Genomic DNA, 24,468 nt, shown 5'->3' on the forward strand with positions numbered 1-24,468 from the left:
GCATGATGAAGTGACAATTCGGGGAGAGCTCACAAACGCAAAGCTGCCGCCTTCTTAGCTCAGTGGTAGAGCACTGGTCTCGTAAACCAGGGGTCGTGAGTTCGAACCTCACAGAAGGCATTCATTTTTTTAACCTTCCCGCAAGGAGCGGAGCTATCTCGAGCAGCATCTAACACATGGCAGTACACTGAATGAAAGGGATGTTCTACAACCTATAACAAGTATCATGCTGGCCTCAGAGGTTTTCTGATTGCATAGGCAGAACAGTGGTTTGTATGCATTTTGTAGTATGATGTCATGCTTGGCGATGTCATTCGTGTACGAGCCTCGCTACAGTGTGCATGCATTTTATCCATGTGAAGAGGCGTAAGCAGGTGCTACCACTCTGCGAGATTCCTGCAGAAGGCATACGAATTGCGTTGAGATGCAGAGCACAAGTCAAGGCCTCCGTGGCGCAATCGGCTAGCGCGTTCGGCTGTTAACCGAAAGGTTGGTGGTTCGAGCCCACCCGGGGGCGAAATCGTTTTAACCGTCACCGAGGTGAGGACATACGTCAACTTTGTTAGAGATACACAGCTAGTGTGACAACTTGGCTGTGTTTGAGTGATGCCACAGAGCCTTATACACATTCAGCCAAGTGACACTGTAGGTAAAAACATGGCCCTACACAGACGTTCTACTGTTTTCCTATTTCTTCGTCATGTGTGACACTGCAGTAGAGCGACGCCCACTACAAAAGACGTATTCTTTACATTCAATTTCAGCGTATACGTCGCGAGTGCCATATGACAGGGCCTGTCTCTCGATGTCGATTTCTATTTGGTGTCTCTTAAGTGTCGGTCTGCAGTAGGCCGCTGCTGGCCGAGCGACGTGCAGTCGCCTTACATGAAGCCCCATGGGCAACGCTAGTGCCACTGTCGACAACAGCATACTGCAGCCAGAGAGAGGAGCCGAAAGGCGCATTTCGCAGTCGAGCCACGCAATCCAACAAACTGTGCACTAGGTCAAGATTGTGCAGACCGCAAACGTTTGGTGGCACGACGCTCGTCGTCGATCGTAAGGGCGAAACAGTCAAGAGATGTGGAAAACGGCCATGTGGACACCCCCAGCAGCAGCTGTGTGCCAAATCCGATATCTGGTCGAGGGCTGCAAGATTCAGCATGATGAAGTGACAATTCGGGGAGAGCTCACAAACGCAAAGCTGCCGCCTTCTTAGCTCAGTGGTAGAGCACTGGTCTCGTAAACCAGGGGTCGTGAGTTCGAACCTCACAGAAGGCATTCATTTTTTTAACCTTCCCGCAAGGAGCGGAGCTATCTCGAGCAGCATCTAACACATGGCAGTACACTGAATGAAAGGGATGTTCTACAACCTATAACAAGTATCATGCTGGCCTCAGAGGTTTTCTGATTGCATAGGCAGAACAGTGGTTTGTATGCATTTTGTAGTATGATGTCATGCTTGGCGATGTCATTCGTGTACGAGCCTCGCTACAGTGTGCATGCATTTTATCCATGTGAAGAGGCGTAAGCAGGTGCTACCATTCTGCGAGATTCCTGCAGAAGGCATACGAATTGCGTTGAGATGCAGAGCACAAGTCAAGGCCTCCGTGGCGCAATCGGCTAGCGCGTTCGGCTGTTAACCGAAAGGTTGGTGGTTCGAGCCCACCCGGGGGCGAAATCGTTTTAACCGTCACCGAGGTGAGGACATACGTCAACTTTGTTAGAGATACTCAGCTAGTGTGACAACTTGGCTGTGTTTGAGTGATGCCACAGAGCCTTATACACATTCAGCCAAGTGACACTGTAGGTAAAAACATGGCCCTACACAGACGTTCTACTGTTTTCCTATTTCTTCGTCATGTGTGACACTGCAGTAGAGCGACGCCCACTACAAAAGACGTATTCTTTACATTCAATTTCAGCGTATACGTCGCGAGTGCCATATGACAGGGCCTGTCTCTCGATGTCGATTTCTATTTGGTGTCTCTTAAGTGTCGGTCTGCAGTAGGCCGCTGCTGGCCGAGCGACGTGCAGTCGCCTTACATGAAGCCCCATGGGCAACGCTAGTGCCACTGTCGACAACAGCATACTGCAGCCAGAGAGAGGAGCCGAAAGGCGCATTTCGCAGTCGAGCCACGCAATCCAACAAACTGTGCACTAGGTCAAGATTGTGCAGACCGCAAACGTTTGGTGGCACGACGCTCGTCGTCGATCGTAAGGGCGAAACAGTCAAGAGATGTGGAAAACGGCCATGTGGACACCCCCAGCAGCAGCTGTGTGCCAAATCCGATATCTGGTCGAGGGCTGCAAGATTCAGCATGATGAAGTGACAATTCGGGGAGAGCTCACAAACGCAAAGCTGCCGCCTTCTTAGCTCAGTGGTAGAGCACTGGTCTCGTAAATCAGGGGTCGTGAGTTCGAACCTCACAGAAGGCATTCATTTTTTTAACCTTCCCGCAAGGAGCGGAGCTATCTCGAGCAGCATCTAACACATGGCAGTACACTGAATGAAAGGGATGTTCTACAACCTATAACAAGTATCATGCTGGCCTCAGAGGTTTTCTGATTGCATAGGCAGAACAGTGGTTTGTATGCATTTTGTAGTATGATGTCATGCTTGGCGATGTCATTCGTGTACGAGCCTCGCTACAGTGTGCATGCATTTTATCCATGTGAAGAGGCGTAAGCAGGTGCTACCACTCTGCGAGATTCCTGCAGAAGGCATACGAATTGCGTTGAGATGCAGAGCACAAGTCAAGGCCTCCGTGGCGCAATCGGCTAGCGCGTTCGGCTGTTAACCGAAAGGTTGGTGGTTCGAGCCCACCCGGGGGCGAAATCGTTTTAACCGTCACCGAGGTGAGGACATACGTCAACTTTGTTAGAGATACACAGCTAGTGTGACAACTTGGCTGTGTTTGAGTGATGCCACAGAGCCTTATACACATTCAGCCAAGTGACACTGTAGGTAAAAACATGGCCCTACACAGACGTTCTACTGTTTTCCTATTTCTTCGTCATGTGTGACACTGCAGTAGAGCGACGCCCACTACAAAAGACGTATTCTTTACATTCAATTTCAGCGTATACGTCGCGAGTGCCATATGACAGGGCCTGTCTCTCGATGTCGATTTCTATTTGGTGTCTCTTAAGTGTCGGTCTGCAGTAGGCCGCTGCTGGCCGAGCGACGTGCAGTCGCCTTACATGAAGCCCCATGGGCAACGCTAGTGCCACTGTCGACAACAGCATACTGCAGCCAGAGAGAGGAGCCGAAAGGCGCATTTCGCAGTCGAGCCACGCAATCCAACAAACTGTGCACTAGGTCAAGATTGTGCAGACCGCAAACGTTTGGTGGCACGACGCTCGTCGTCGATCGTAAGGGCGAAACAGTCAAGAGATGTGGAAAACGGCCATGTGGACACCCCCAGCAGCAGCTGTGTGCCAAATCCGATATCTGGTCGAGGGCTGCAAGATTCAGCATGATGAAGTGACAATTCGGGGAGAGCTCACAAACGCAAAGCTGCCGCCTTCTTAGCTCAGTGGTAGAGCACTGGTCTCGTAAACCAGGGGTCGTGAGTTCGAACCTCACAGAAGGCATTCATTTTTTTAACCTTCCCGCAAGGAGCGGAGCTATCTCGAGCAGCATCTAACACATGGCAGTACACTGAATGAAAGGGATGTTCTACAACCTATAACAAGTATCATGCTGGCCTCAGAGGTTTTCTGATTGCATAGGCAGAACAGTGGTTTGTATGCATTTTGTAGTAAGATGTCATGCTTGGCGATGTCATTCGTGTACGAGCCTCGCTACAGTGTGCATGCATTTTATCCATGTGAAGAGGCGTAAGCAGGTGCTACCATTCTGCGAGATTCCTGCAGAAGGCATACGAATTGCGTTGAGATGCAGAGCACAAGTCAAGGCCTCCGTGGCGCAATCGGCTAGCGCGTTCGGCTGTTAACCGAAAGGTTGGTGGTTCGAGCCCACCCGGGGGCGAAATCGTTTTAACCGTCACCGAGGTGAGGACATACGTCAACTTTGTTAGAGATACTCAGCTAGTGTGACAACTTGGCTGTGTTTGAGTGATGCCACAGAGCCTTATACACATTCAGCCAAGTGACACTGTAGGTAAAAACATGGCCCTACACAGACGTTCTACTGTTTTCCTATTTCTTCGTCATGTGTGACACTGCAGTAGAGCGACGCCCACTACAAAAGACGTATTCTTTACATTCAATTTCAGCGTATACGTCGCGAGTGCCATATGACAGGGCCTGTCTCTCGATGTCGATTTCTATTTGGTGTCTCTTAAGTGTCGGTCTGCAGTAGGCCGCTGCTGGCCGAGCGACGTGCAGTCGCCTTACATGAAGCCCCATGGGCAACGCTAGTGCCACTGTCGACAACAGCATACTGCAGCCAGAGAGAGGAGCCGAAAGGCGCATTTCGCAGTCGAGCCACGCAATCCAACAAACTGTGCACTAGGTCAAGATTGTGCAGACCGCAAACGTTTGGTGGCACGACGCTCGTCGTCGATCGTAAGGGCGAAACAGTCAAGAGATGTGGAAAACGGCCATGTGGACACCCCCAGCAGCAGCTGTGTGCCAAATCCGATATCTGGTCGAGGGCTGCAAGATTCAGCATGATGAAGTGACAATTCGGGGAGAGCTCACAAACGCAAAGCTGCCGCCTTCTTAGCTCAGTGGTAGAGCACTGGTCTCGTAAATCAGGGGTCGTGAGTTCGAACCTCACAGAAGGCATTCATTTTTTTAACCTTCCCGCAAGGAGCGGAGCTATCTCGAGCAGCATCTAACACATGGCAGTACACTGAATGAAAGGGATGTTCTACAACCTATAACAAGTATCATGCTGGCCTCAGAGGTTTTCTGATTGCATAGGCAGAACAGTGGTTTGTATGCATTTTGTAGTATGATGTCATGCTTGGCGATGTCATTCGTGTACGAGCCTCGCTACAGTGTGCATGCATTTTATCCATGTGAAGAGGCGTAAGCAGGTGCTACCACTCTGCGAGATTCCTGCAGAAGGCATACGAATTGCGTTGAGATGCAGAGCACAAGTCAAGGCCTCCGTGGAGCAATCGGCTAGCGCGTTCGGCTGTTAACCGAAAGGTTGGTGGTTCGAGCCCACCCGGGGTCGAAATCGTTTTAACCGTCACCGAGGTGAGGACATACGTCAACTTTGTTAGAGATACACAGCTAGTGTGACAACTTGGCTGTGTTTGAGTGATGCCACAGAGCCTTATACACATTCAGCCAAGTGACACTGTAGGTAAAAACATGGCCCTACACAGACGTTCTACTGTTTTCCTATTTCTTCGTCATGTGTGACACTGCAGTAGAGCGACGCCCACTACAAAAGACGTATTCTTTACATTCAATTTCAGCGTATACGTCGCGAGTGCCATATGACAGGGCCTGTCTCTCGATGTCGATTTCTATTTGGTGTCTCTTAAGTGTCGGTCTGCAGTAGGCCGCTGCTGGCCGAGCGACGTGCAGTCGCCTTACATGAAGCCCCATGGGCAACGCTAGTGCCACTGTCGACAACAGCATACTGCAGCCAGAGAGAGGAGCCGAAAGGCGCATTTCGCAGTCGAGCCACGCAATCCAACAAACTGTGCACTAGGTCAAGATTGTGCAGACCGCAAACGTTTGGTGGCACGACGCTCGTCGTCGATCGTAAGGGCGAAACAGTCAAGAGATGTGGAAAACGGCCATGTGGACACCCCCAGCAGCAGCTGTGTGCCAAATCCGATATCTGGTCGAGGGCTGCAAGATTCAGCATGATGAAGTGACAATTCGGGGAGAGCTCACAAACGCAAAGCTGCCGCCTTCTTAGCTCAGTGGTAGAGCACTGGTCTCGTAAACCAGGGGTCGTGAGTTCGAACCTCACAGAAGGCATTCATTTTTTTAACCTTCCCGCAAGGAGCGGAGCTATCTCGAGCAGCATCTAACACATGGCAGTACACTGAATGAAAGGGATGTTCTACAACCTATAACAAGTATCATGCTGGCCTCAGAGGTTTTCTGATTGCATAGGCAGAACAGTGGTTTGTATGCATTTTGTAGTATGATGTCATGCTTGGCGATGTCATTCGTGTACGAGCCTCGCTACAGTGTGCATGCATTTTATCCATGTGAAGAGGCGTAAGCAGGTGCTACCACTCTGCGAGATTCCTGCAGAAGGCATACGAATTGCGTTGAGATGCAGAGCACAAGTCAAGGCCTCCGTGGCGCAATCGGCTAGCGCGTTCGGCTGTTAACCGAAAGGTTGGTGGTTCGAGCCCACCCGGGGGCGAAATCGTTTTAACCGTCACCGAGGTGAGGACATACGTCAACTTTGTTAGAGATACACAGCTAGTGTGACAACTTGGCTGTGTTTGAGTGATGCCACAGAGCCTTATACACATTCAGCCAAGTGACACTGTAGGTAAAAACATGGCCCTACACAGACGTTCTACTGTTTTCCTATTTCTTCGTCATGTGTGACACTGCAGTAGAGCGACGCCCACTACAAAAGACGTATTCTTTACATTCAATTTCAGCGTATACGTCGCGAGTGCCATATGACAGGGCCTGTCTCTCGATGTCGATTTCTATTTGGTGTCTCTTAAGTGTCGGTCTGCAGTAGGCCGCTGCTGGCCGAGCGACGTGCAGTCGCCTTACATGAAGCCCCATGGGCAACGCTAGTGCCACTGTCGACAACAGCATACTGCAGCCAGAGAGAGGAGCCGAAAGGCGCATTTCGCAGTCGAGCCACGCAATCCAACAAACTGTGCACTAGGTCAAGATTGTGCAGACCGCAAACGTTTGGTGGCACGACGCTCGTCGTCGATCGTAAGGGCGAAACAGTCAAGAGATGTGGAAAACGGCCATGTGGACACCCCCAGCAGCAGCTGTGTGCCAAATCCGATATCTGGTCGAGGGCTGCAAGATTCAGCATGATGAAGTGACAATTCGGGGAGAGCTCACAAACGCAAAGCTGCCGCCTTCTTAGCTCAGTGGTAGAGCACTGGTCTCGTAAACCAGGGGTCGTGAGTTCGAACCTCACAGAAGGCATTCATTTTTTTAACCTTCCCGCAAGGAGCGGAGCTATCTCGAGCAGCATCTAACACATGGCAGTACACTGAATGAAAGGGATGTTCTACAACCTATAACAAGTATCATGCTGGCCTCAGAGGTTTTCTGATTGCATAGGCAGAACAGTGGTTTGTATGCATTTTGTAGTATGATGTCATGCTTGGCGATGTCATTCGTGTACGAGCCTCGCTACAGTGTGCATGCATTTTATCCATGTGAAGAGGCGTAAGCAGGTGCTACCATTCTGCGAGATTCCTGCAGAAGGCATACGAATTGCGTTGAGATGCAGAGCACAAGTCAAGGCCTCCGTGGAGCAATCGGCTAGCGCGTTCGGCTGTTAACCGAAAGGTTGGTGGTTCGAGCCCACCCGGGGTCGAAATCGTTTTAACCGTCACCGAGGTGAGGACATACGTCAACTTTGTTAGAGATACACAGCTAGTGTGACAACTTGGCTGTGTTTGAGTGATGCCACAGAGCCTTATACACATTCAGCCAAGTGACACTGTAGGTAAAAACATGGCCCTACACAGACGTTCTACTGTTTTCCTATTTCTTCGTCATGTGTGACACTGCAGTAGAGCGACGCCCACTACAAAAGACGTATTCTTTACATTCAATTTCAGCGTATACGTCGCGAGTGCCATATGACAGGGCCTGTCTCTCGATGTCGATTTCTATTTGGTGTCTCTTAAGTGTCGGTCTGCAGTAGGCCGCTGCTGGCCGAGCGACGTGCAGTCGCCTTACATGAAGCCCCATGGGCAACGCTAGTGCCACTGTCGACAACAGCATACTGCAGCCAGAGAGAGGAGCCGAAAGGCGCATTTCGCAGTCGAGCCACGCAATCCAACAAACTGTGCACTAGGTCAAGATTGTGCAGACCGCAAACGTTTGGTGGCACGACGCTCGTCGTCGATCGTAAGGGCGAAACAGTCAAGAGATGTGGAAAACGGCCATGTGGACACCCCCAGCAGCAGCTGTGTGCCAAATCCGATATCTGGTCGAGGGCTGCAAGATTCAGCATGATGAAGTGACAATTCGGGGAGAGCTCACAAACGCAAAGCTGCCGCCTTCTTAGCTCAGTGGTAGAGCACTGGTCTCGTAAACCAGGGGTCGTGAGTTCGAACCTCACAGAAGGCATTCATTTTTTTAACCTTCCCGCAAGGAGCGGAGCTATCTCGAGCAGCATCTAACACATGGCAGTACACTGAATGAAAGGGATGTTCTACAACCTATAACAAGTATCATGCTGGCCTCAGAGGTTTTCTGATTGCATAGGCAGAACAGTGGTTTGTATGCATTTTGTAGTATGATGTCATGCTTGGCGATGTCATTCGTGTACGAGCCTCGCTACAGTGTGCATGCATTTTATCCATGTGAAGAGGCGTAAGCAGGTGCTACCACTCTGCGAGATTCCTGCAGAAGGCATACGAATTGCGTTGAGATGCAGAGCACAAGTCAAGGCCTCCGTGGCGCAATCGGCTAGCGCGTTCGGCTGTTAACCGAAAGGTTGGTGGTTCGAGCCCACCCGGGGGCGAAATCGTTTTAACCGTCACCGAGGTGAGGACATACGTCAACTTTGTTAGAGATACACAGCTAGTGTGACAACTTGGCTGTGTTTGAGTGATGCCACAGAGCCTTATACACATTCAGCCAAGTGACACTGTAGGTAAAAACATGGCCCTACACAGACGTTCTACTGTTTTCCTATTTCTTCGTCATGTGTGACACTGCAGTAGAGCGACGCCCACTACAAAAGACGTATTCTTTACATTCAATTTCAGCGTATACGTCGCGAGTGCCATATGACAGGGCCTGTCTCTCGATGTCGATTTCTATTTGGTGTCTCTTAAGTGTCGGTCTGCAGTAGGCCGCTGCTGGCCGAGCGACGTGCAGTCGCCTTACATGAAGCCCCATGGGCAACGCTAGTGCCACTGTCGACAACAGCATACTGCAGCCAGAGAGAGGAGCCGAAAGGCGCATTTCGCAGTCGAGCCACGCAATCCAACAAACTGTGCACTAGGTCAAGATTGTGCAGACCGCAAACGTTTGGTGGCACGACGCTCGTCGTCGATCGTAAGGGCGAAACAGTCAAGAGATGTGGAAAACGGCCATGTGGACACCCCCAGCAGCAGCTGTGTGCCAAATCCGATATCTGGTCGAGGGCTGCAAGATTCAGCATGATGAAGTGACAATTCGGGGAGAGCTCACAAACGCAAAGCTGCCGCCTTCTTAGCTCAGTGGTAGAGCACTGGTCTCGTAAACCAGGGGTCGTGAGTTCGAACCTCACAGAAGGCATTCATTTTTTTAACCTTCCCGCAAGGAGCGGAGCTATCTCGAGCAGCATCTAACACATGGCAGTACACTGAATGAAAGGGATGTTCTACAACCTATAACAAGTATCATGCTGGCCTCAGAGGTTTTCTGATTGCATAGGCAGAACAGTGGTTTGTATGCATTTTGTAGTATGATGTCATGCTTGGCGATGTCATTCGTGTACGAGCCTCGCTACAGTGTGCATGCATTTTATCCATGTGAAGAGGCGTAAGCAGGTGCTACCACTCTGCGAGATTCCTGCAGAAGGCATACGAATTGCGTTGAGATGCAGAGCACAAGTCAAGGCCTCCGTGGCGCAATCGGCTAGCGCGTTCGGCTGTTAACCGAAAGGTTGGTGGTTCGAGCCCACCCGGGGGCGAAATCGTTTTAACCGTCACCGAGGTGAGGACATACGTCAACTTTGTTAGAGATACACAGCTAGTGTGACAACTTGGCTGTGTTTGAGTGATGCCACAGAGCCTTATACACATTCAGCCAAGTGACACTGTAGGTAAAAACATGGCCCTACACAGACGTTCTACTGTTTTCCTATTTCTTCGTCATGTGTGACACTGCAGTAGAGCGACGCCCACTACAAAAGACGTATTCTTTACATTCAATTTCAGCGTATACGTCGCGAGTGCCATATGACAGGGCCTGTCTCTCGATGTCGATTTCTATTTGGTGTCTCTTAAGTGTCGGTCTGCAGTAGGCCGCTGCTGGCCGAGCGACGTGCAGTCGCCTTACATGAAGCCCCATGGGCAACGCTAGTGCCACTGTCGACAACAGCATACTGCAGCCAGAGAGAGGAGCCGAAAGGCGCATTTCGCAGTCGAGCCACGCAATCCAACAAACTGTGCACTAGGTCAAGATTGTGCAGACCGCAAACGTTTGGTGGCACGACGCTCGTCGTCGATCGTAAGGGCGAAACAGTCAAGAGATGTGGAAAACGGCCATGTGGACACCCCCAGCAGCAGCTGTGTGCCAAATCCGATATCTGGTCGAGGGCTGCAAGATTCAGCATGATGAAGTGACAATTCGGGGAGAGCTCACAAACGCAAAGCTGCCGCCTTCTTAGCTCAGTGGTAGAGCACTGGTCTCGTAAACCAGGGGTCGTGAGTTCGAACCTCACAGAAGGCATTCATTTTTTTAACCTTCCCGCAAGGAGCGGAGCTATCTCGAGCAGCATCTAACACATGGCAGTACACTGAATGAAAGGGATGTTCTACAACCTATAACAAGTATCATGCTGGCCTCAGAGGTTTTCTGATTGCATAGGCAGAACAGTGGTTTGTATGCATTTTGTAGTATGATGTCATGCTTGGCGATGTCATTCGTGTACGAGCCTCGCTACAGTGTGCATGCATTTTATCCATGTGAAGAGGCGTAAGCAGGTGCTACCATTCTGCGAGATTCCTGCAGAAGGCATACGAATTGCGTTGAGATGCAGAGCACAAGTCAAGGCCTCCGTGGAGCAATCGGCTAGCGCGTTCGGCTGTTAACCGAAAGGTTGGTGGTTCGAGCCCACCCGGGGTCGAAATCGTTTTAACCGTCACCGAGGTGAGGACATACGTCAACTTTGTTAGAGATACACAGCTAGTGTGACAACTTGGCTGTGTTTGAGTGATGCCACAGAGCCTTATACACATTCAGCCAAGTGACACTGTAGGTAAAAACATGGCCCTACACAGACGTTCTACTGTTTTCCTATTTCTTCGTCATGTGTGACACTGCAGTAGAGCGACGCCCACTACAAAAGACGTATTCTTTACATTCAATTTCAGCGTATACGTCGCGAGGGCCATATGACAGGGCCTGTCTCTCGATGTCGATTTCTATTTGGTGTCTCTTAAGTGTCGGTCTGCAGTAGGCCGCTGCTGGCCGAGCGACGTGCAGTCGCCTTACATGAAGCCCCATGGGCAACGCTAGTGCCACTGTCGACAACAGCATACTGCAGCCAGAGAGAGGAGCCGAAAGGCGCATTTCGCAGTCGAGCCACGCAATCCAACAAACTGTGCACTAGGTCAAGATTGTGCAGACCGCAAACGTTTGGTGGCACGACGCTCGTCGTCGATCGTAAGGGCGAAACAGTCAAGAGATGTGGAAAACGGCCATGTGGACACCCCCAGCAGCAGCTGTGTGCCAAATCCGATATCTGGTCGAGGGCTGCAAGATTCAGCATGATGAAGTGACAATTCGGGGAGAGCTCACAAACGCAAAGCTGCCGCCTTCTTAGCTCAGTGGTAGAGCACTGGTCTCGTAAACCAGGGGTCGTGAGTTCGAACCTCACAGAAGGCATTCATTTTTTTAACCTTCCCGCAAGGAGCGGAGCTATCTCGAGCAGCATCTAACACATGGCAGTACACTGAATGAAAGGGATGTTCTACAACCTATAACAAGTATCATGCTGGCCTCAGAGGTTTTCTGATTGCATAGGCAGAACAGTGGTTTGTATGCATTTTGTAGTATGATGTCATGCTTGGCGATGTCATTCGTGTACGAGCCTCGCTACAGTGTGCATGCATTTTATCCATGTGAAGAGGCGTAAGCAGGTGCTACCATTCTGCGAGATTCCTGCAGAAGGCATACGAATTGCGTTGAGATGCAGAGCACAAGTCAAGGCCTCCGTGGAGCAATCGGCTAGCGCGTTCGGCTGTTAACCGAAAGGTTGGTGGTTCGAGCCCACCCGGGGTCGAAATCGTTTTAACCGTCACCGAGGTGAGGACATACGTCAACTTTGTTAGAGATACACAGCTAGTGTGACAACTTGGCTGTGTTTGAGTGATGCCACAGAGCCTTATACACATTCAGCCAAGTGACACTGTAGGTAAAAACATGGCCCTACACAGACGTTCTACTGTTTTCCTATTTCTTCGTCATGTGTGACACTGCAGTAGAGCGACGCCCACTACAAAAGACGTATTCTTTACATTCAATTTCAGCGTATACGTCGCGAGTGCCATATGACAGGGCCTGTCTCTCGATGTCGATTTCTATTTGGTGTCTCTTAAGTGTCGGTCTGCAGTAGGCCGCTGCTGGCCGAGCGACGTGCAGTCGCCTTACATGAAGCCCCATGGGCAACGCTAGTGCCACTGTCGACAACAGCATACTGCAGCCAGAGAGAGGAGCCGAAAGGCGCATTTCGCAGTCGAGCCACGCAATCCAACAAACTGTGCACTAGGTCAAGATTGTGCAGACCGCAAACGTTTGGTGGCACGACGCTCGTCGTCGATCGTAAGGGCGAAACAGTCAAGAGATGTGGAAAACGGCCATGTGGACACCCCCAGCAGCAGCTGTGTGCCAAATCCGATATCTGGTCGAGGGCTGCAAGATTCAGCATGATGAAGTGACAATTCGGGGAGAGCTCACAAACGCAAAGCTGCCGCCTTCTTAGCTCAGTGGTAGAGCACTGGTCTCGTAAACCAGGGGTCGTGAGTTCGAACCTCACAGAAGGCATTCATTTTTTTAACCTTCCCGCAAGGAGCGGAGCTATCTCGAGCAGCATCTAACACATGGCAGTACACTGAATGAAAGGGATGTTCTACAACCTATAACAAGTATCATGCTGGCCTCAGAGGTTTTCTGATTGCATAGGCAGAACAGTGGTTTGTATGCATTTTGTAGTATGATGTCATGCTTGGCGATGTCATTCGTGTACGAGCCTCGCTACAGTGTGCATGCATTTTATCCATGTGAAGAGGCGTAAGCAGGTGCTACCACTCTGCGAGATTCCTGCAGAAGGCATACGAATTGCGTTGAGATGCAGAGCACAAGTCAAGGCCTCCGTGGCGCAATCGGCTAGCGCGTTCGGCTGTTAACCGAAAGGTTGGTGGTTCGAGCCCACCCGGGGGCGAAATCGTTTTAACCGTCACCGAGGTGAGGACATACGTCAACTTTGTTAGAGATACACAGCTAGTGTGACAACTTGGCTGTGTTTGAGTGATGCCACAGAGCCTTATACACATTCAGCCAAGTGACACTGTAGGTAAAAACATGGCCCTACACAGACGTTCTACTGTTTTCCTATTTCTTCGTCATGTGTGACACTGCAGTAGAGCGACGCCCACTACAAAAGACGTATTCTTTACATTCAATTTCAGCGTATACGTCGCGAGTGCCATATGACAGGGCCTGTCTCTCGATGTCGATTTCTATTTGGTGTCTCTTAAGTGTCGGTCTGCAGTAGGCCGCTGCTGGCCGAGCGACGTGCAGTCGCCTTACATGAAGCCCCATGGGCAACGCTAGTGCCACTGTCGACAACAGCATACTGCAGCCAGAGAGAGGAGCCGAAAGGCGCATTTCGCAGTCGAGCCACGCAATCCAACAAACTGTGCACTAGGTCAAGATTGTGCAGACCGCAAACGTTTGGTGGCACGACGCTCGTCGTCGATCGTAAGGGCGAAACAGTCAAGAGATGTGGAAAACGGCCATGTGGACACCCCCAGCAGCAGCTGTGTGCCAAATCCGATATCTGGTCGAGGGCTGCAAGATTCAGCATGATGAAGTGACAATTCGGGGAGAGCTCACAAACGCAAAGCTGCCGCCTTCTTAGCTCAGTGGTAGAGCACTGGTCTCGTAAACCAGGGGTCGTGAGTTCGAACCTCACAGAAGGCATTCATTTTTTTAACCTTCCCGCAAGGAGCGGAGCTATCTCGAGCAGCATCTAACACATGGCAGTACACTGAATGAAAGGGATGTTCTACAACCTATAACAAGTATCATGCTGGCCTCAGAGGTTTTCTGATTGCATAGGCAGAACAGTGGTTTGTATGCATTTTGTAGTATGATGTCATGCTTGGCGATGTCATTCGTGTACGAGCCTCGCTACAGTGTGCATGCATTTTATCCATGTGAAGAGGCGTAAGCAGGTGCTACCATTCTGCGAGATTCCTGCAGAAGGCATACGAATTGCGTTGAGATGCAGAGCACAAGTCAAGGCCTCCGTGGCGCAATCGGCTAGCGCGTTCGGCTGTTAACCGAAAGGTTGGTGGTTCGAGCCCACCCGGGGGCGAAATCGTTTTAACCGTCACCGAGGTGAGGACATACGTCAACTTTGTTAGAGATACACAGCTAGTGTGACAACTTGGCTGTGTTTGAGTGATGCCACAGAGCCTTATACACATTCAGCCAAGTGACACTGTAGGTAAAAACATGGCCCTACACAGACGTTCTACTGTTTTCCTATTTCTTCGTCATGTGTGACACTGCAGTAGAGCGACGCCCACTACAAAAGACGTATTCTTTACATTCAATTTCAGCGTATACGTCGCGAGTGCCATATGACAGGGCCTGTCTCTCGATGTCGATTTCTATTTGGTGTCTCTTAAGTGTCGGTCTGCAGTAGGCCGCTGCTGGCCGAGCGACGTGCAGTCGCCTTACATGAAGCCCCATGGGCAACGCTAGTGCCACTGTCGACAACAGCATACTGCAGCCAGAGAGAGGAGCCGAAAGGCGCATTTCGCAGTCGAGCCACGCAATCCAACAAACTGTGCACTAGGTCAAGATTGTGCAGACCGCAAACGTTTGGTGGCACGACGCTCGTCGTCGATCGTAAGGGCGAAACAGTCAAGAGATGTGGAAAACGGCCATGTGGACACCCCCAGCAGCAGCTGTGTGCCAAATCCGATATCTGGTCGAGGGCTGCAAGATTCAGCATGATGAAGTGACAATTCGGGGAGAGCTCACAAACGCAAAGCTGCCGCCTTCTTAGCTCAGTGGTAGAGCACTGGTCTCGTAAACCAGGGGTCGTGAGTTCGAACCTCACAGAAGGCATTCATTTTTTTAACCTTCCCGCAAGGAGCGGAGCTATCTCGAGCAGCATCTAACACATGGCAGTACACTGAATGAAAGGGATGTTCTACAACCTATAACAAGTATCATGCTGGCCTCAGAGGTTTTCTGATTGCATAGGCAGAACAGTGGTTTGTATGCATTTTGTAGTATGATGTCATGCTTGGCGATGTCATTCGTGTACGAGCCTCGCTACAGTGTGCATGCATTTTATCCATGTGAAGAGGCGTAAGCAGGTGCTACCATTCTGCGAGATTCCTGCAGAAGGCATACGAATTGCGTTGAGATGCAGAGCACAAGTCAAGGCCTCCGTGGCGCAATCGGCTAGCGCGTTCGGCTGTTAACCGAAAGGTTGGTGGTTCGAGCCCACCCGGGGGCGAAATCGTTTTAACCGTCACCGAGGTGAGGACATACGTCAACTTTGTTAGAGATACACAGCTAGTGTGACAACTTGGCTGTGTTTGAGTGATGCCACAGAGCCTTATACACATTCAGCCAAGTGACACTGTAGGTAAAAACATGGCCCTACACAGACGTTCTACTGTTTTCCTATTTCTTCGTCATGTGTGACACTGCAGTAGAGCGACGCCCACTACAAAAGACGTATTCTTTACATTCAATTTCAGCGTATACGTCGCGAGTGCCATATGACAGGGCCTGTCTCTCGATGTCGATTTCTATTTGGTGTCTCTTAAGTGTCGGTCTGCAGTAGGCCGCTGCTGGCCGAGCGACGTGCAGTCGCCTTACATGAAGCCCCATGGGCAACGCTAGTGCCACTGTCGACAACAGCATACTGCAGCCAGAGAGAGGAGCCGAAAGGCGCATTTCGCAGTCGAGCCACGCAATCCAACAAACTGTGCACTAGGTCAAGATTGTGCAGACCGCAAACGTTTGGTGGCACGACGCTCGTCGTCGATCGTAAGGGCGAAACAGTCAAGAGATGTGGAAAACGGCCATGTGGACACCCCCAGCAGCAGCTGTGTGCCAAATCCGATATCTGGTCGAGGGCTGCAAGATTCAGCATGATGAAGTGACAATTCGGGGAGAGCTCACAAACGCAAAGCTGCCGCCTTCTTAGCTCAGTGGTAGAGCACTGGTCTCGTAAACCAGGGGTCGTGAGTTCGAACCTCACAGAAGGCATTCATTTTTTTAACCTTCCCGCAAGGAGCGGAGCTATCTCGAGCAGCATCTAACACATGGCAGTACACTGAATGAAAGGGATGTTCTACAACCTATAACAAGTATCATGCTGGCCTCAGAGGTTTTCTGATTGCATAGGCAGAACAGTGGTTTGTATGCATTTTGTAGTATGATGTCATGCTTGGCGATGTCATTCGTGTACGAGCCTCGCTACAGTGTGCATGCATTTTATCCATGTGAAGAGGCGTAAGCAGGTGCTACCATTCTGCGAGATTCCTGCAGAAGGCATACGAATTGCGTTGAGATGCAGAGCACAAGTCAAGGCCTCCGTGGAGCAATCGGCTAGCGCGTTCGGCTGTTAACCGAAAGGTTGGTGGTTCGAGCCCACCCGGGGTCGAAATCGTTTTAACCGTCACCGAGGTGAGGACATACGTCAACTTTGTTAGAGATACACAGCTAGTGTGACAACTTGGCTGTGTTTGAGTGATGCCACAGAGCCTTATACACATTCAGCCAAGTGACACTGTAGGTAAAAACATGGCCCTACACAGACGTTCTACTGTTTTCCTATTTCTTCGTCATGTGTGACACTGCAGTAGAGCGACGCCCACTACAAAAGACGTATTCTTTACATTCAATTTCAGCGTATACGTCGCGAGTGCCATATGACAGGGCCTGTCTCTCGATGTCGATTTCTATTTGGTGTCTCTTAAGTGTCGGTCTGCAGTAGGCCGCTGCTGGCCGAGCGACGTGCAGTCGCCTTACATGAAGCCCCATGGGCAACGCTAGTGCCACTGTCGACAACAGCATACTGCAGCCAGAGAGAGGAGCCGAAAGGCGCATTTCGCAGTCGAGCCACGCAATCCAACAAACTGTGCACTAGGTCAAGATTGTGCAGACCGCAAACGTTTGGTGGCACGACGCTCGTCGTCGATCGTAAGGGCGAAACAGTCAAGAGATGTGGAAAACGGCCATGTGGACACCCCCAGCAGCAGCTGTGTGCCAAATCCGATATCTGGTCGAGGGCTGCAAGATTCAGCATGATGAAGTGACAATTCGGGGAGAGCTCACAAACGCAAAGCTGCCGCCTTCTTAGCTCAGTGGTAGAGCACTGGTCTCGTAAACCAGGGGTCGTGAGTTCGAACCTCACAGAAGGCATTCATTTTTTTAACCTTCCCGCAAGGAGCGGAGCTATCTCGAGCAGCATCTAACACATGGCAGTACACTGAATGAAAGGGATGTTCTACAACCTATAACAAGTATCATGCTGGCCTCAGAGGTTTTCTGATTGCATAGGCAGAACAGTGGTTTGTATGCATTTTGTAGTATGATGTCATGCTTGGCGATGTCATTCGTGTACGAGCCTCGCTACAGTGTGCATGCATTTTATCCATGTGAAGAGGCGTAAGCAGGTGCTACCATTCTGCGAGATTCCTGCAGAAGGCATACGAATTGCGTTGAGATGCAGAGCACAAGTCAAGGCCTCCGTGGCGCAATCGGCTAGCGCGTTCGGCTGTTAACCGAAAGGTTGGTGGTTCGAGCCCACCCGGGGGCGAAATCGTTTTAACCGTCACCGAGGTGAGGACATACGTCAACTTTGTTAGAGATACACAGCTAGTGTGACAACTTGGCTGTGTTTGAGTGATGCCACAGAGCCTTATACACATTCAGCCAAGTGACACTGTAGGTAAAAACATGGCCCTACACAGACGTTCTACTGTTTTCCTATTTCTTCGTCATGTGTGACACTGCAGTAGAGCGACGCCCACTACAAAAGACGTATTCTTTACATTCAATTTCAGCGTATACGTCGCGAGTGCCATATGACAGGGCCTGTCTCTCGATGTCGATTTCTATTTGGTGTCTCTTAAGTGTCGGTCTGCAGTAGGCCGCTGCTGGCCGAGCGACGTGCAGTCGCCTTACATGAAGCCCCATGGGCAACGCTAGTGCCACTGTCGACAACAGCATACTGCAGCCAGAGAGAGGAGCCGAAAGGCGCATTTCGCAGTCGAGCCACGCAATCCAACAAACTGTGCACTAGGTCAAGATTGTGCAGACCGCAAACGTTTGGTGGCACGACGCTCGTCGTCGATCGTAAGGGCGAAACAGTCAAGAGATGTGGAAAACGGCCATGTGGACACCCCCAGCAGCAGCTGTGTGCCAAATCCGATATCTGGTCGAGGGCTGCAAGATTCAGCATGATGAAGTGACAATTCGGGGAGAGCTCACAAACGCAAAGCTGCCGCCTTCTTAGCTCAGTGGTAGAGCACTGGTCTCGTAAACCAGGGGTCGTGAGTTCGAACCTCACAGAAGGCATTCATTTTTTTAACCTTCCCGCAAGGAGCGGAGCTATCTCGAGCAGCATCTAACACATGGCAGTACACTGAATGAAAGGGATGTTCTACAACCTATAACAAGTATCATGCTGGCCTCAGAGGTTTTCTGATTGCATAGGCAGAACAGTGGTTTGTATGCATTTTGTAGTATGATGTCATGCTTGGCGATGTCATTCGTGTACGAGCCTCGCTACAGTGTGCATGCATTTTATCCATGTGAAGAGGCGTAAGCAGGTGCTACCACTCTGCGAGATTCCTGCAGAAGGCATACGAATTGCGTTGAGATGCAGAGCACAAGTCAAGGCCTCCGTGGCGCAATCGGCTAGCGCGTTCGGCTGTTAACCGAAAGGTTGGTGGTTCGAGCCCACCCGGGGGCGAAATCGTTTTAACCGTCACCGAGGTGAGGACATACGTCAACTTTGTTAGAGATACACAGCTAGTGTGACAACTTGGCTGTGTTTGAGTGATGCCACAGAGCCTTATACACATTCAGCCAAGTGACACTGTAGGTAAAAACATGGCCCTACACAGACGTTCTACTGTTTTCCTATTTCTTCGTCATGTGTGACACTGCAGTAGAGCGACGCCCACTACAAAAGACGTATTCTTTACATTCAATTTCAGCGTATACGTCGCGAGTGCCATATGACAGGGCCTGTCTCTCGATGTCGATTTCTATTTGGTGTCTCTTAAGTGTCGGTCTGCAGTAGGCCGCTGCTGGCCGAGCGACGTGCAGTCGCCTTACATGAAGCCCCATGGGCAACGCTAGTGCCACTGTCGACAACAGCATACTGCAGCCAGAGAGAGGAGCCGAAAGGCGCATTTCGCAGTCGAGCCACGCAATCCAACAAACTGTGCACTAGGTCAAGATTGTGCAGACCGCAAACGTTTGGTGGCACGACGCTCGTCGTCGATCGTAAGGGCGAAACAGTCAAGAGATGTGGAAAACGGCCATGTGGACACCCCCAGCAGCAGCTGTGTGCCAAATCCGATATCTGGTCGAGGGCTGCAAGATTCAGCATGATGAAGTGACAATTCGGGGAGAGCTCACAAACGCAAAGCTGCCGCCTTCTTAGCTCAGTGGTAGAGCACTGGTCTCGTAAACCAGGGGTCGTGAGTTCGAACCTCACAGAAGGCATTCATTTTTTTAACCTTCCCGCAAGGAGCGGAGCTATCTCGAGCAGCATCTAACACATGGCAGTACACTGAATGAAAGGGATGTTCTACAACCTATAACAAGTATCATGCTGGCCTCAGAGGTTTTCTGATTGCATAGGCAGAACAGTGGTTTGTATGCATTTTGTAGTATGATGTCATGCTTGGCGATGTCATTCGTGTACGAGCCTCGCTACAGTGTGCATGCATTTTATCCATGTGAAGAGGCGTAAGCAGGTGCTACCATTCTGCGAGATTCCTGCAGAAGGCATACGAATTGCGTTGAGATGCAGAGCACAAGTCAAGGCCTCCGTGGCGCAATCGGCTAGCGCGTTCGGCTGTTAACCGAAAGGTTGGTGGTTCGAGCCCACCCGGGGGCGAAATCGTTTTAACCGTCACCGAGGTGAGGACATACGTCAACTTTGTTAGAGATACACAGCTAGTGTGACAACTTGGCTGTGTTTGAGTGATGCCACAGAGCCTTATACACATTCAGCCAAGTGACACTGTAGGTAAAAACATGGCCCTACACAGACGTTCTACTGTTTTCCTATTTCTTCGTCATGTGTGACACTGCAGTAGAGCGACGCCCACTACAAAAGACGTATTCTTTACATTCAATTTCAGCGTATACGTCGCGAGTGCCATATGACAGGGCCTGTCTCTCGATGTCGATTTCTATTTGGTGTCTCTTAAGTGTCGGTCTGCAGTAGGCCGCTGCTGGCCGAGCGACGTGCAGTCGCCTTACATGAAGCCCCATGGGCAACGCTAGTGCCACTGTCGACAACAGCATACTGCAGCCAGAGAGAGGAGCCGAAAGGCGCATTTCGCAGTCGAGCCACGCAATCCAACAAACTGTGCACTAGGTCAAGATTGTGCAGACCGCAAACGTTTGGTGGCACGACGCTCGTCGTCGATCGTAAGGGCGAAACAGTCAAGAGATGTGGAAAACGGCCATGTGGACACCCCCAGCAGCAGCTGTGTGCCAAATCCGATATCTGGTCGAGGGCTGCAAGATTCAGCATGATGAAGTGACAATTCGGGGAGAGCTCACAAACGCAAAGCTGCCGCCTTCTTAGCTCAGTGGTAGAGCACTGGTCTCGTAAACCAGGGGTCGTGAGTTCGAACCTCACAGAAGGCATTCATTTTTTTAACCTTCCCGCAAGGAGCGGAGCTATCTCGAGCAGCATCTAACACATGGCAGTACACTGAATGAAAGGGATGTTCTACAACCTATAACAAGTATCATGCTGGCCTCAGAGGTTTTCTGATTGCATAGGCAGAACAGTGGTTTGTATGCATTTTGTAGTATGATGTCATGCTTGGCGATGTCATTCGTGTACGAGCCTCGCTACAGTGTGCATGCATTTTATCCATGTGAAGAGGCGTAAGCAGGTGCTACCACTCTGCGAGATTCCTGCAGAAGGCATACGAATTGCGTTGAGATGCAGAGCACAAGTCAAGGCCTCCGTGGCGCAATCGGCTAGCGCGTTCGGCTGTTAACCGAAAGGTTGGTGGTTCGAGCCCACCCGGGGGCGAAATCGTTTTAACCGTCACCGAGGTGAGGACATACGTCAACTTTGTTAGAGATACACAGCTAGTGTGACAACTTGGCTGTGTTTGAGTGATGCCACAGAGCCTTATACACATTCAGCCAAGTGACACTGTAGGTAAAAACATGGCCCTACACAGACGTTCTACTGTTTTCCTATTTCTTCGTCATGTGTGACACTGCAGTAGAGCGACGCCCACTACAAAAGACGTATTCTTTACATTCAATTTCAGCGTATACGTCGCGAGTGCCATATGACAGGGCCTGTCTCTCGATGTCGATTTCTATTTGGTGTCTCTTAAGTGTCGGTCTGCAGTAGGCCGCTGCTGGCCGAGCGACGTGCAGTCGCCTTACATGAAGCCCCATGGGCAACGCTAGTGCCACTGTCGACAACAGCATACTGCAGCCAGAGAGAGGAGCCGAAAGGCGCATTTCGCAGTCGAGCCACGCAATCCAACAAACTGTGCACTAGGTCAAGATTGTGCAGACCGCAAACGTTTGGTGGCACGACGCTCGTCGTCGATCGTAAGGGCGAAACAGTCAAGAGATGTGGAAAACGGCCATGTGGACACCCCCAGCAGCAGCTGTGTGCCAAATCCGATATCTGGTCGAGGGCTGCAAGATTCAGCATGATGAAGTGACAATTCGGGGAGAGCTCACAAACGCAAAGCTGCCGCCTTCTTAGCTCAGTGGTAGAGCACTGGTCTCGTAAACCAGGGGTCGTGAGTTCGAACCTCACAGAAGGCATTCATTTTTTTAACCTTCCCGCAAGGAGCGGAGCTATCTCGAGCAGCATCTAACACATGGCAGTACACTGAATGAAAGGGATGTTCTACAACCTATAACAAGTATCATGCTGGCCTCAGAGGTTTTCTGATTGCATAGGCAGAACAGTGGTTTGTATGCATTTTGTAGTATGATGTCATGCTTGGCGATGTCATTCGTGTACGAGCCTCGCTACAGTGTGCATGCATTTTATCCATGTGAAGAGGCGTAAGCAGGTGCTACCACTCTGCGAGATTCCTGCAGAAGGCATACGAATTGCGTTGAGATGCAGAGCACAAGTCAAGGCCTCCGTGGCGCAATCGGCTAGCGCGTTCGGCTGTTAACCGAAAGGTTGGTGGTTCGAGCCCACCCGGGGGCGAAATCGTTTTAACCGTCACCGAGGTGAGGACATACGTCAACTTTGTTAGAGATACACAGCTAGTGTGACAACTTGGCTGTGTTTGAGTGATGCCACAGAGCCTTATACACATTCAGCCAAGTGACACTGTAGGTAAAAACATGGCCCTACACAGACGTTCTACTGTTTTCCTATTTCTTCGTCATGTGTGACACTGCAGTAGAGCGACGCCCACTACAAAAGACGTATTCTTTACATTCAATTTCAGCGTATACGTCGCGAGTGCCATATGACAGGGCCTGTCTCTCGATGTCGATTTCTATTTGGTGTCTCTTAAGTGTCGGTCTGCAGTAGGCCGCTGCTGGCCGAGCGACGTGCAGTCGCCTTACATGAAGCCCCATGGGCAACGCTAGTGCCACTGTCGACAACAGCATACTGCAGCCAGAGAGAGGAGCCGAAAGGCGCATTTCGCAGTCGAGCCACGCAATCCAACAAACTGTGCACTAGGTCAAGATTGTGCAGACCGCAAACGTTTGGTGGCACGACGCTCGTCGTCGATCGTAAGGGCGAAACAGTCAAGAGATGTGGAAAACGGCCATGTGGACACCCCCAGCAGCAGCTGTGTGCCAAATCCGATATCTGGTCGAGGGCTGCAAGATTCAGCATGATGAAGTGACAATTCGGGGAGAGCTCACAAACGCAAAGCTGCCGCCTTCTTAGCTCAGTGGTAGAGCACTGGTCTCGTAAACCAGGGGTCGTGAGTTCGAACCTCACAGAAGGCATTCATTTTTTTAACCTTCCCGCAAGGAGCGGAGCTATCTCGAGCAGCATCTAACACATGGCAGTACACTGAATGAAAGGGATGTTCTACAACCTATAACAAGTATCATGCTGGCCTCAGAGGTTTTCTGATTGCATAGGCAGAACAGTGGTTTGTATGCATTTTGTAGTATGATGTCATGCTTGGCGATGTCATTCGTGTACGAGCCTCGCTACAGTGTGCATGCATTTTATCCATGTGAAGAGGCGTAAGCAGGTGCTACCATTCTGCGAGATTCCTGCAGAAGGCATACGAATTGCGTTGAGATGCAGAGCACAAGTCAAGGCCTCCGTGGCGCAATCGGCTAGCGCGTTCGGCTGTTAACCGAAAGGTTGGTGGTTCGAGCCCACCCGGGGGCGAAATCGTTTTAACCGTCACCGAGGTGAGGACATACGTCAACTTTGTTAGAGATACACAGCTAGTGTGACAACTTGGGTGTGTTTGAGTGATGCCACAGAGCCTTATACACATTCAGCCAAGTGACACTGTAGGTAAAAACATGGCCCTACACAGACGTTCTACTGTTTTCCTATTTCTTCGTCATGTGTGACACTGCAGTAGAGCGACGCCCACTACAAAAGACGTATTCTTTACATTCAATTTCAGCGTATACGTCGCGAGTGCCATATGACAGGGCCTGTCTCTCGATGTCGATTTCTATTTGGTGTCTCTTAAGTGTCGGTCTGCAGTAGGCCGCTGCTGGCCGAGCGACGTGCAGTCGCCTTACATGAAGCCCCATGGGCAACGCTAGTGCCACTGTCGACAACAGCATACTGCAGCCAGAGAGAGGAGCCGAAAGGCGCATTTCGCAGTCGAGCCACGCAATCCAACAAACTGTGCACTAGGTCAAGATTGTGCAGACCGCAAACGTTTGGTGGCACGACGCTCGTCGTCGATCGTAAGGGCGAAACAGTCAAGAGATGTGGAAAACGGCCATGTGGACACCCCCAGCAGCAGCTGTGTGCCAAATCCGATATCTGGTCGAGGGCTGCAAGATTCAGCATGATGAAGTGACAATTCGGGGAGAGCTCACAAACGCAAAGCTGCCGCCTTCTTAGCTCAGTGGTAGAGCACTGGTCTCGTAAACCAGGGGTCGTGAGTTCGAACCTCACAGAAGGCATTCATTTTTTTAACCTTCCCGCAAGGAGCG

At 50.7% G+C, this 24,468-nt stretch overlaps 43 non-coding genes across 43 annotated transcripts; all 43 read left to right on the forward strand.

Annotated features, from left to right (window-relative positions):
- The first annotated feature begins 48 nt into the window (after nucleotides 1-48).
- Trnat-cgu (transfer RNA threonine (anticodon CGU)) lies at nucleotides 49-120 on the forward strand. Its single transcript has one exon. It is a non-coding gene; the product is annotated as a tRNA-Thr (tRNA).
- Nucleotides 121-443: 323 nt separating this feature from the next.
- On the forward strand, nucleotides 444-517 carry Trnan-guu (transfer RNA asparagine (anticodon GUU)). The gene has a single exon. It is a non-coding gene; the product is annotated as a tRNA-Asn (tRNA).
- A 689-nt stretch (nucleotides 518-1,206) lies between these two features.
- On the forward strand, nucleotides 1,207-1,278 carry Trnat-cgu (transfer RNA threonine (anticodon CGU)). Its single transcript has one exon. It is a non-coding gene; the product is annotated as a tRNA-Thr (tRNA).
- A 323-nt stretch (nucleotides 1,279-1,601) lies between these two features.
- On the forward strand, nucleotides 1,602-1,675 carry Trnan-guu (transfer RNA asparagine (anticodon GUU)). The gene has a single exon. It is a non-coding gene; the product is annotated as a tRNA-Asn (tRNA).
- Nucleotides 1,676-2,364: 689 nt separating this feature from the next.
- Trnat-cgu (transfer RNA threonine (anticodon CGU)) lies at nucleotides 2,365-2,436 on the forward strand. Its single transcript has one exon. It is a non-coding gene; the product is annotated as a tRNA-Thr (tRNA).
- Nucleotides 2,437-2,759: 323 nt separating this feature from the next.
- On the forward strand, nucleotides 2,760-2,833 carry Trnan-guu (transfer RNA asparagine (anticodon GUU)). Its single transcript has one exon. It is a non-coding gene; the product is annotated as a tRNA-Asn (tRNA).
- A 689-nt stretch (nucleotides 2,834-3,522) lies between these two features.
- Trnat-cgu (transfer RNA threonine (anticodon CGU)) lies at nucleotides 3,523-3,594 on the forward strand. The gene has a single exon. It is a non-coding gene; the product is annotated as a tRNA-Thr (tRNA).
- Nucleotides 3,595-3,917: 323 nt separating this feature from the next.
- Trnan-guu (transfer RNA asparagine (anticodon GUU)) lies at nucleotides 3,918-3,991 on the forward strand. Its single transcript has one exon. It is a non-coding gene; the product is annotated as a tRNA-Asn (tRNA).
- A 689-nt stretch (nucleotides 3,992-4,680) lies between these two features.
- On the forward strand, nucleotides 4,681-4,752 carry Trnat-cgu (transfer RNA threonine (anticodon CGU)). Its single transcript has one exon. It is a non-coding gene; the product is annotated as a tRNA-Thr (tRNA).
- A 322-nt stretch (nucleotides 4,753-5,074) lies between these two features.
- Trnan-guu (transfer RNA asparagine (anticodon GUU)) lies at nucleotides 5,075-5,149 on the forward strand. The gene has a single exon. It is a non-coding gene; the product is annotated as a tRNA-Asn (tRNA).
- A 689-nt stretch (nucleotides 5,150-5,838) lies between these two features.
- Nucleotides 5,839-5,910, forward strand: Trnat-cgu (transfer RNA threonine (anticodon CGU)). Its single transcript has one exon. It is a non-coding gene; the product is annotated as a tRNA-Thr (tRNA).
- A 323-nt stretch (nucleotides 5,911-6,233) lies between these two features.
- Trnan-guu (transfer RNA asparagine (anticodon GUU)) lies at nucleotides 6,234-6,307 on the forward strand. Its single transcript has one exon. It is a non-coding gene; the product is annotated as a tRNA-Asn (tRNA).
- A 689-nt stretch (nucleotides 6,308-6,996) lies between these two features.
- Trnat-cgu (transfer RNA threonine (anticodon CGU)) lies at nucleotides 6,997-7,068 on the forward strand. Its single transcript has one exon. It is a non-coding gene; the product is annotated as a tRNA-Thr (tRNA).
- A 322-nt stretch (nucleotides 7,069-7,390) lies between these two features.
- On the forward strand, nucleotides 7,391-7,465 carry Trnan-guu (transfer RNA asparagine (anticodon GUU)). The gene has a single exon. It is a non-coding gene; the product is annotated as a tRNA-Asn (tRNA).
- Nucleotides 7,466-8,154: 689 nt separating this feature from the next.
- Nucleotides 8,155-8,226, forward strand: Trnat-cgu (transfer RNA threonine (anticodon CGU)). The gene has a single exon. It is a non-coding gene; the product is annotated as a tRNA-Thr (tRNA).
- A 323-nt stretch (nucleotides 8,227-8,549) lies between these two features.
- On the forward strand, nucleotides 8,550-8,623 carry Trnan-guu (transfer RNA asparagine (anticodon GUU)). The gene has a single exon. It is a non-coding gene; the product is annotated as a tRNA-Asn (tRNA).
- A 689-nt stretch (nucleotides 8,624-9,312) lies between these two features.
- On the forward strand, nucleotides 9,313-9,384 carry Trnat-cgu (transfer RNA threonine (anticodon CGU)). Its single transcript has one exon. It is a non-coding gene; the product is annotated as a tRNA-Thr (tRNA).
- A 323-nt stretch (nucleotides 9,385-9,707) lies between these two features.
- On the forward strand, nucleotides 9,708-9,781 carry Trnan-guu (transfer RNA asparagine (anticodon GUU)). Its single transcript has one exon. It is a non-coding gene; the product is annotated as a tRNA-Asn (tRNA).
- Nucleotides 9,782-10,470: 689 nt separating this feature from the next.
- On the forward strand, nucleotides 10,471-10,542 carry Trnat-cgu (transfer RNA threonine (anticodon CGU)). Its single transcript has one exon. It is a non-coding gene; the product is annotated as a tRNA-Thr (tRNA).
- Nucleotides 10,543-10,864: 322 nt separating this feature from the next.
- Trnan-guu (transfer RNA asparagine (anticodon GUU)) lies at nucleotides 10,865-10,939 on the forward strand. The gene has a single exon. It is a non-coding gene; the product is annotated as a tRNA-Asn (tRNA).
- Nucleotides 10,940-11,628: 689 nt separating this feature from the next.
- On the forward strand, nucleotides 11,629-11,700 carry Trnat-cgu (transfer RNA threonine (anticodon CGU)). Its single transcript has one exon. It is a non-coding gene; the product is annotated as a tRNA-Thr (tRNA).
- A 322-nt stretch (nucleotides 11,701-12,022) lies between these two features.
- Trnan-guu (transfer RNA asparagine (anticodon GUU)) lies at nucleotides 12,023-12,097 on the forward strand. The gene has a single exon. It is a non-coding gene; the product is annotated as a tRNA-Asn (tRNA).
- A 689-nt stretch (nucleotides 12,098-12,786) lies between these two features.
- Nucleotides 12,787-12,858, forward strand: Trnat-cgu (transfer RNA threonine (anticodon CGU)). Its single transcript has one exon. It is a non-coding gene; the product is annotated as a tRNA-Thr (tRNA).
- Nucleotides 12,859-13,181: 323 nt separating this feature from the next.
- Trnan-guu (transfer RNA asparagine (anticodon GUU)) lies at nucleotides 13,182-13,255 on the forward strand. The gene has a single exon. It is a non-coding gene; the product is annotated as a tRNA-Asn (tRNA).
- Nucleotides 13,256-13,944: 689 nt separating this feature from the next.
- On the forward strand, nucleotides 13,945-14,016 carry Trnat-cgu (transfer RNA threonine (anticodon CGU)). The gene has a single exon. It is a non-coding gene; the product is annotated as a tRNA-Thr (tRNA).
- A 323-nt stretch (nucleotides 14,017-14,339) lies between these two features.
- Nucleotides 14,340-14,413, forward strand: Trnan-guu (transfer RNA asparagine (anticodon GUU)). Its single transcript has one exon. It is a non-coding gene; the product is annotated as a tRNA-Asn (tRNA).
- Nucleotides 14,414-15,102: 689 nt separating this feature from the next.
- Trnat-cgu (transfer RNA threonine (anticodon CGU)) lies at nucleotides 15,103-15,174 on the forward strand. Its single transcript has one exon. It is a non-coding gene; the product is annotated as a tRNA-Thr (tRNA).
- A 323-nt stretch (nucleotides 15,175-15,497) lies between these two features.
- Trnan-guu (transfer RNA asparagine (anticodon GUU)) lies at nucleotides 15,498-15,571 on the forward strand. Its single transcript has one exon. It is a non-coding gene; the product is annotated as a tRNA-Asn (tRNA).
- Nucleotides 15,572-16,260: 689 nt separating this feature from the next.
- On the forward strand, nucleotides 16,261-16,332 carry Trnat-cgu (transfer RNA threonine (anticodon CGU)). The gene has a single exon. It is a non-coding gene; the product is annotated as a tRNA-Thr (tRNA).
- Nucleotides 16,333-16,654: 322 nt separating this feature from the next.
- Trnan-guu (transfer RNA asparagine (anticodon GUU)) lies at nucleotides 16,655-16,729 on the forward strand. The gene has a single exon. It is a non-coding gene; the product is annotated as a tRNA-Asn (tRNA).
- A 689-nt stretch (nucleotides 16,730-17,418) lies between these two features.
- Trnat-cgu (transfer RNA threonine (anticodon CGU)) lies at nucleotides 17,419-17,490 on the forward strand. The gene has a single exon. It is a non-coding gene; the product is annotated as a tRNA-Thr (tRNA).
- A 323-nt stretch (nucleotides 17,491-17,813) lies between these two features.
- Trnan-guu (transfer RNA asparagine (anticodon GUU)) lies at nucleotides 17,814-17,887 on the forward strand. The gene has a single exon. It is a non-coding gene; the product is annotated as a tRNA-Asn (tRNA).
- Nucleotides 17,888-18,576: 689 nt separating this feature from the next.
- Trnat-cgu (transfer RNA threonine (anticodon CGU)) lies at nucleotides 18,577-18,648 on the forward strand. Its single transcript has one exon. It is a non-coding gene; the product is annotated as a tRNA-Thr (tRNA).
- A 323-nt stretch (nucleotides 18,649-18,971) lies between these two features.
- Trnan-guu (transfer RNA asparagine (anticodon GUU)) lies at nucleotides 18,972-19,045 on the forward strand. Its single transcript has one exon. It is a non-coding gene; the product is annotated as a tRNA-Asn (tRNA).
- Nucleotides 19,046-19,734: 689 nt separating this feature from the next.
- Nucleotides 19,735-19,806, forward strand: Trnat-cgu (transfer RNA threonine (anticodon CGU)). Its single transcript has one exon. It is a non-coding gene; the product is annotated as a tRNA-Thr (tRNA).
- Nucleotides 19,807-20,129: 323 nt separating this feature from the next.
- On the forward strand, nucleotides 20,130-20,203 carry Trnan-guu (transfer RNA asparagine (anticodon GUU)). Its single transcript has one exon. It is a non-coding gene; the product is annotated as a tRNA-Asn (tRNA).
- Nucleotides 20,204-20,892: 689 nt separating this feature from the next.
- Trnat-cgu (transfer RNA threonine (anticodon CGU)) lies at nucleotides 20,893-20,964 on the forward strand. Its single transcript has one exon. It is a non-coding gene; the product is annotated as a tRNA-Thr (tRNA).
- Nucleotides 20,965-21,287: 323 nt separating this feature from the next.
- Nucleotides 21,288-21,361, forward strand: Trnan-guu (transfer RNA asparagine (anticodon GUU)). Its single transcript has one exon. It is a non-coding gene; the product is annotated as a tRNA-Asn (tRNA).
- Nucleotides 21,362-22,050: 689 nt separating this feature from the next.
- On the forward strand, nucleotides 22,051-22,122 carry Trnat-cgu (transfer RNA threonine (anticodon CGU)). The gene has a single exon. It is a non-coding gene; the product is annotated as a tRNA-Thr (tRNA).
- Nucleotides 22,123-22,445: 323 nt separating this feature from the next.
- Trnan-guu (transfer RNA asparagine (anticodon GUU)) lies at nucleotides 22,446-22,519 on the forward strand. Its single transcript has one exon. It is a non-coding gene; the product is annotated as a tRNA-Asn (tRNA).
- A 689-nt stretch (nucleotides 22,520-23,208) lies between these two features.
- Nucleotides 23,209-23,280, forward strand: Trnat-cgu (transfer RNA threonine (anticodon CGU)). The gene has a single exon. It is a non-coding gene; the product is annotated as a tRNA-Thr (tRNA).
- A 323-nt stretch (nucleotides 23,281-23,603) lies between these two features.
- Trnan-guu (transfer RNA asparagine (anticodon GUU)) lies at nucleotides 23,604-23,677 on the forward strand. The gene has a single exon. It is a non-coding gene; the product is annotated as a tRNA-Asn (tRNA).
- A 689-nt stretch (nucleotides 23,678-24,366) lies between these two features.
- Nucleotides 24,367-24,438, forward strand: Trnat-cgu (transfer RNA threonine (anticodon CGU)). Its single transcript has one exon. It is a non-coding gene; the product is annotated as a tRNA-Thr (tRNA).
- The last annotated feature ends 30 nt before the right edge of the window (nucleotides 24,439-24,468 follow it).

This window comes from Schistocerca cancellata, unplaced genomic scaffold (assembly GCF_023864275.1).
Source record: "Schistocerca cancellata isolate TAMUIC-IGC-003103 unplaced genomic scaffold, iqSchCanc2.1 HiC_scaffold_884, whole genome shotgun sequence".
Lineage (NCBI taxonomy): Eukaryota > Metazoa > Arthropoda > Insecta > Orthoptera > Acrididae > Schistocerca > Schistocerca cancellata.